The sequence below is a fragment of the Sapajus apella genome, unplaced genomic scaffold, assembly GCF_009761245.1.
Source record: "Sapajus apella isolate SASKATOON/1434 unplaced genomic scaffold, GSC_monkey_1.0 scaffold5, whole genome shotgun sequence".
In the NCBI taxonomy this organism is placed as follows: domain Eukaryota; kingdom Metazoa; phylum Chordata; class Mammalia; order Primates; family Cebidae; genus Sapajus; species Sapajus apella.
Window position 1 is genome coordinate 41,341,656 of NW_022436945.1, and position 6,028 is coordinate 41,347,683.

The following is a 6,028-nucleotide window of genomic DNA, read 5'->3' on the forward strand; positions in this document are numbered from 1 at the left end:
GTCACTGAAATAACTTTGTTCCAAAGACTTCGGAGCCCTTTGTAAAAGTCAAGTTCACTTTCAAAGTTGAAAATATACGACCTTTGAGAATCTTTAAAAGCATGTGTCACTAAAAGCCATTGCAAAGGAATTATTTCAAAAACTTTTCCAAATACCAGCATCACTGAATTTAGTGTAATATCCCCAAAGGTAAAATCTTCAAAAAGATGTCCACAATCTTCTGGATGTGTAAGTAAGCACTGGTTGTTTATGGTTCAACCTTAGAACTAAGTTGTACCTATGATGTTGTACTACTGGAAATTTCAGCACAAAGGAACTGTATAATGATAAACATAGAAGATCTCAATCACATTGCTCATGAGAGGGAAAAAAATATCTACAGGAATCTGAGTAAATAGGTTATAGTATTAATTTAAATATCAGATGGAATACTATGCAGCTGTCTATCATGGTACAAGCAGAGACAGGAAATATAGGGACAATTTTCAGGCAGTGAAACTCCTAAAATTTCTATGCAACATTATGTGTGCACATTCATTTTTTAAGGAGAGAGACCATAACTTTGATACAATATGTCATAACCCAAAGAAAGTTTAGAAGCTGTGTAGCAGAAGAATATTCAAGGTAATGGAAAAATGTTTGAGTTATATTTCTGAGGGAAAAGGCAAGATATAAAAGAGCAGGGACAGTATGCTCTATTTCAAGTATTTTTATGTGTGCTTAGTAAATAACACTGGAAAAATGTACACCAAAATAGCAGGAATAATCTCTGAGTAGCAGGATTCCAAGTAGTTTTTTATTGTTTTATATTGTTTTGCTGTTGGCATTTTGATATTTTCTCATTTTTTATAGTGGTACATACTGCTTTTACAAAGAAGAAAAAAAATCATAAAAATTTATGAAGCAAATGGAATACAGGAGAAGAATCTCTTAATGTGTTATCAGCACAGTTCAGGGTACACAAGTTCTGATTCTAGTCAACTGGTCCCTGTATGTATATATGCATGTATGTATGTATTTGAGACAAGGTCTGGCTCTACTGCCCAGACTGGAGTAGAATAGCATGATCTTGGCTCACTGCGACCTCCGCCTCCCAGGCTCAAGCCATTCTCCCACCTCGGCCTTCTGAGTATCTAGAACTAAAGGCATACACCACCACACCTGGCTACTTTTTGTATTTTTAGTAGAGATGGGGTTTCTCCATGTTGCACAGGCTGGTCTCAAGCTTGGGAGCTCAAGTGCTCCACCCGCCTCGGCCTCCCAAAGTGCTGGGATTACAGATGTGAGTCACCGTGCCTGGCCTCTGTTTGTTTTCAACATGAGTAGTAGCTATAAGAGTAATTATAATGGTAATGATAATAAATTACCTCACAATAGCCTATGTGAGTGGTTCCTTTATTAATTTATTGAGCCTGAGATATGTCTCATTATACATCAATTAACTGGAATTTTTATTTATATATTAGTTTAGTGTGAATTTAGTTAACACGAATCAATCCCCATTGGTCAACTCATTCATGGATAGGAAGAAAATCAAGTTTCTGAACTTGCAAAAAAAAAGTCCTATGTAGTTGCATCTGGGGTTCGTTTACCAGGATCCCTCAAGTTTGACAAAGATCTGAGATACCTACACAAAACAAAGTTTCATTCCCCAAAATGTTAGGTTTGTGGATAGATTATCTCCATTTTTAAAGTGCTTTTCTTTTGATAACATTTTCTTAAAATTTTGGTATTGATTATCAGCTATCTGCTAGCAAATGTTGGCAGCTGACAACATGAATCATAAATAGCAAATAAATATGAATCAACAATACTTAGTCCAATAGCTTGTTGCTGTGTCATAGATAATTTGAGCAGTGTTTTGGCTTGTGCACCACCTAGCAGATGCTGAGGCAGAACTGTAAATATAATAGATTGGGGAAAATGCTTATGAAGGACAAAGGAGAAAGGGAACAGGAGCAGACGTAGAGAGACTTCAACCTGCGTTTCTGGTCTGACACCAGTGAAAGGAGACAGGGAAGGACAAAGAGAGCAGCGAGAGCCTCAGACTGCAGTGAGCTATGTAGAAGTCTCAGCCAGGCTAATGGGCAGCCTCAGAGTAAAGATGGCCCATTGAAAAGTTTCACGTTGGACAGAAGCTCTAGCACTTTCTCATGCCTAGTCGCTGACTGGGAGCAGTCTGGGGAGAAGGCCTGAGTGTGAATGCCAAGACAGAAATCCAAAAGTGCAACAGCTGGAGGGTAACAGACAGCTCACTCCCCTCTACAATGCACATCTTCTCTTGAAAGGAGACCAGAGCAGCATACGTACATCATTGCCACGGGTTGATTTTTGACTTTCATACATGGAGATTCATTTTTTGCTACTAACATTTCTCTTGGTCCAGTGTTGGAATTAAATATATCATTCTTTCCCCATGTTCCAGAAAGAGCATAGTATTCCCACTTGCAATCTGCAAAGAAGACCATGATTTCCAAGTATGTTACCACTTTAACAGTTCTGAGATTCCTTTCTGATTTGGAGTCACAAGATTTGGATTCAAATCATAGCTTTGTCACTTTCTACCTACATCATCTGGAGCAAGATACCTGACCTCACTAAATCTCAGTTTTCTTATCTTTAAAGCAGAAATATCCATGCCTTACCCCCAGAGGATCGTTTGAAGATTACATCAAATAACATATGAGGAAATCCCTGGCACATAGAAAATACTCAATAAATATTTGTTTTTAAAATGGAAAATCACCATCCTAACAGGTACTGCCACATCTAGCTTGTCAACATTACTTTACTTTACTTGGGCAACTTATGTAACCTCTTATAAGCCTCAGTTTTCTCATCTATGAAACAGAGTTATCTTATCCCCTATGGCACTGAGTTACTAAAACAATTAGATGAAATTGTGCAAACAGAGCACTCATCTCAGTATCTGACACATAAATAAGTCCTCTACAAATGTTATCAATTATGATCCCTTGCTTTATCAACACTAGTTCATTTTAATGTTGATATTCATGGAAACTACATTTATTGCACATTATATTACAATCTTAATCTCATAGGAACTGATAATATTTCAATTGTTACTGTCTCCAACTTGAAATCTCCTTTGCAGTAAGTGTGGGTCCTCTACTTACTAAGGATGATCACACCCTAGTACTGTCCGATAACAACTAGACTGAGATTCACAAGTACTTTATTTTATTGATCATCAGTTTCCAAATTTATTCCTCTGAAAGAAATACATGCTTGGATCTTTCTGTACAGATTTTGACATTTGTTACTGATGAATTATTTTTATCATCATTAGCAATAATAATAAAAATGATATATTTTTTTACCCAAAAGCCTCAATTTCTTTTAGGTATTTTTCTTCATTTTGGAAATTCGGGTGGACATTTTAAATGTGAAATGGATTTATTTTTTCTTTCTGTTCATCCTTTAATTTTACTTTTGCCTGTTTAGGTCTTAAAACTTTATAGAGTCAGGCCAGGCACGGTGGCTCACGCCTGTAATCCCAGCACTTCAGGAGGTTAAGGCAGGCAGATCACCTAAGGTTGGGAGTTTGAGACCAGCCTGACCAACATGGAGAAAGCCCATCTCTACTAAAAATACAGAATTAACCAGGGGTGGTGACACTACTTGGGAGGCTGAGGCAGAAGAATCCCTTGAACCCAGGAGGCGGAGGTTGTGGTGAGCCAAGATCATGCCATTGCACTCCAGCCTGGGAAACAAGAGGGAAACTCTGTCTCAAAAAAAAAAACCATAGAGTTAGGAATTGGGGAATATTGGTGGACAATGGGGGAGAAATGGTTTAAGATAAAGAAAACCTGTTGAAATACGAAGAAAACAGGGAGCCAGTATATTCTATAGTAATTTGAAGGTGGGATGGAAATAGAGTGGGAGATAGCAGTGGAAACTTACAAAGGCAAAACTACAGGCTCTCACCTTGCCACTGAGTCTAGAAATAGGAAAGGCAGTCGTAGAAAAACCAAGCTTTTACTCCATACATTTCACAGATTAATAGTTTCAGATTTCACAAGGCTAGAGCAAATTTGGCTTGTTGCTGGACTTGAGGTGGGAAATCTTCCTTTCAAACTTGAAAAAGCAAGGGAAAATCTCGTTCTGTTCAGTCTTTAAGCTCGGCGTAAAATTATCACTCACACGAGGCTTGTCTCTGTGAGAAAATCAGTTTGATGAGAAGTGTGCTAAGACTGTGAGCTCTTTTCTTCTAGAACCAGTATGTAGTCATCCTCAGTGTGAAATAATTTTTTACGCTAATCAATAAGGCCTAATTACAGCAACATATACATGTCTTTTATTAAATTAGTTATTAATTCAACAATCTAGTACTCAAATCTATACCTGCAAACATTTTATTTGAATTTATAATTTTCTACCATCACAGATCACCAAGAATTCAAAAATATTGATCCCTCTTGACAAAGATGCAACTGAATCGTATTAATGCCAAGCAGAGGCCAGGTGTGGGCGGTTTATGCCTAAAATCCCAGCACTTTAGGAGGCTGAGGCAGGAGGACCCCTTGAGCCCAGGAGCTCAAGACCAATCTGGCAACATAATGAGGTCCTATCTGTACAAAAATGAAATGTTTTAATTAGCCAGGCATGGAGGCATGTGCCTGTAGTCCTAGCTGATCAGGAGGGTGAGGGTATGGCTTGAGCCTGGGAGTTTGTGGCTGCAGTGAATTATGATCACTCCACTGCACTCCAGCCTGGACAATGAAAAGGGACCCTGTCTCAAAAAAAAAAAAAAAAAAAACTAAGCAAAAATAATTTTTCACAACTAAGAGTCAGGACTCGGCTTTCATTCCAGGCCACAATCCCTGAAATTCAGTCTACCTGGCCCTTTCTCACAGATAGAAAGGCAACACACAAGATAAGAAGAGTAGACTTTATCTCCCTAAAGTAGAAAGGAAAGGAGATGTCAAAACCACAGAGGCCGATCCGATTTTCAAAAGCGCCAACAAACAAAACTCTCAGTAGAAGGCCACTTCATAGGCAGAAGCCACAAATGCTTTGACCAGTTAGGAGATTAGTATCATTCTTTCATTCCATCATCAAGCATTTGTGTGTGCTGATAATGGAATCATCTGGGCTGGGCAGGTCTAATCATACTCCAGGTTCGGGCAACCTCCCCAAAAAAACCACCCTACAACCAATTTGTGCAGTTCCAATTTCAGGTTTGATTCATAATAACACAGCCCCTTGTGTGAAAATAGGATTATTCTACTGTAAAGTCACTCAGAAAATAAGTTGTCTTCCCCTGCTGTCTCAGACACTAAAATTTACTTCAAGATTTCTCTGATTCATCTAGAAATCATAACAATTACACTCATTGACACAGAGATTTGGAAGGATGGCTACTACAGGCTGGGAAGTGTAGTAGGTACAAAAAAAATGGAAGTAGTGACTAAGACCTACTATTCAATAGCACAACAGCATGATTATAGTCAATACTAATTTAATTTTACATTTCAAAATAACTAAAAGTATAATTGGACTGTTTTTAACACAAAGGATACATGTATGAGAGCATGGATACCCCACTCTTCATGATATGACGATTACACATTGCATGCTTATGTCAAAACATCTTGGGTACTCCATAAATACATATGACTACCATGTGTCCACAAAAAATTAAAATTAAAAATTGAAAAAAATATTTCTATGGTTTAAATTTCTTTCAAATACAAAGTCCTAAACCAGATATTTTTGTATCAAGTCCAAGAAGAAAAAAAGCAAAATGAAACGTAGCAAAACTTCTCCCTTTACACCTCACCCACACATACAGTTTCCTAGTGTGCATAAAACTTCCAAACATGCGCCCTTAACACCTCTTCCAAAACACGTCCTGGGTGAAAAGAAAGAGAACAAATATGGAGAGAGTAGTTAGATGTGCACTACACTGATCAGAGAGTTAAGGTTTTCATGCAATTTTGTTACTGAAGTTTGGAATCTAAAATATGAGTATGGCGGGGAGGAGATAGGATTCAGGGTGGTCCCG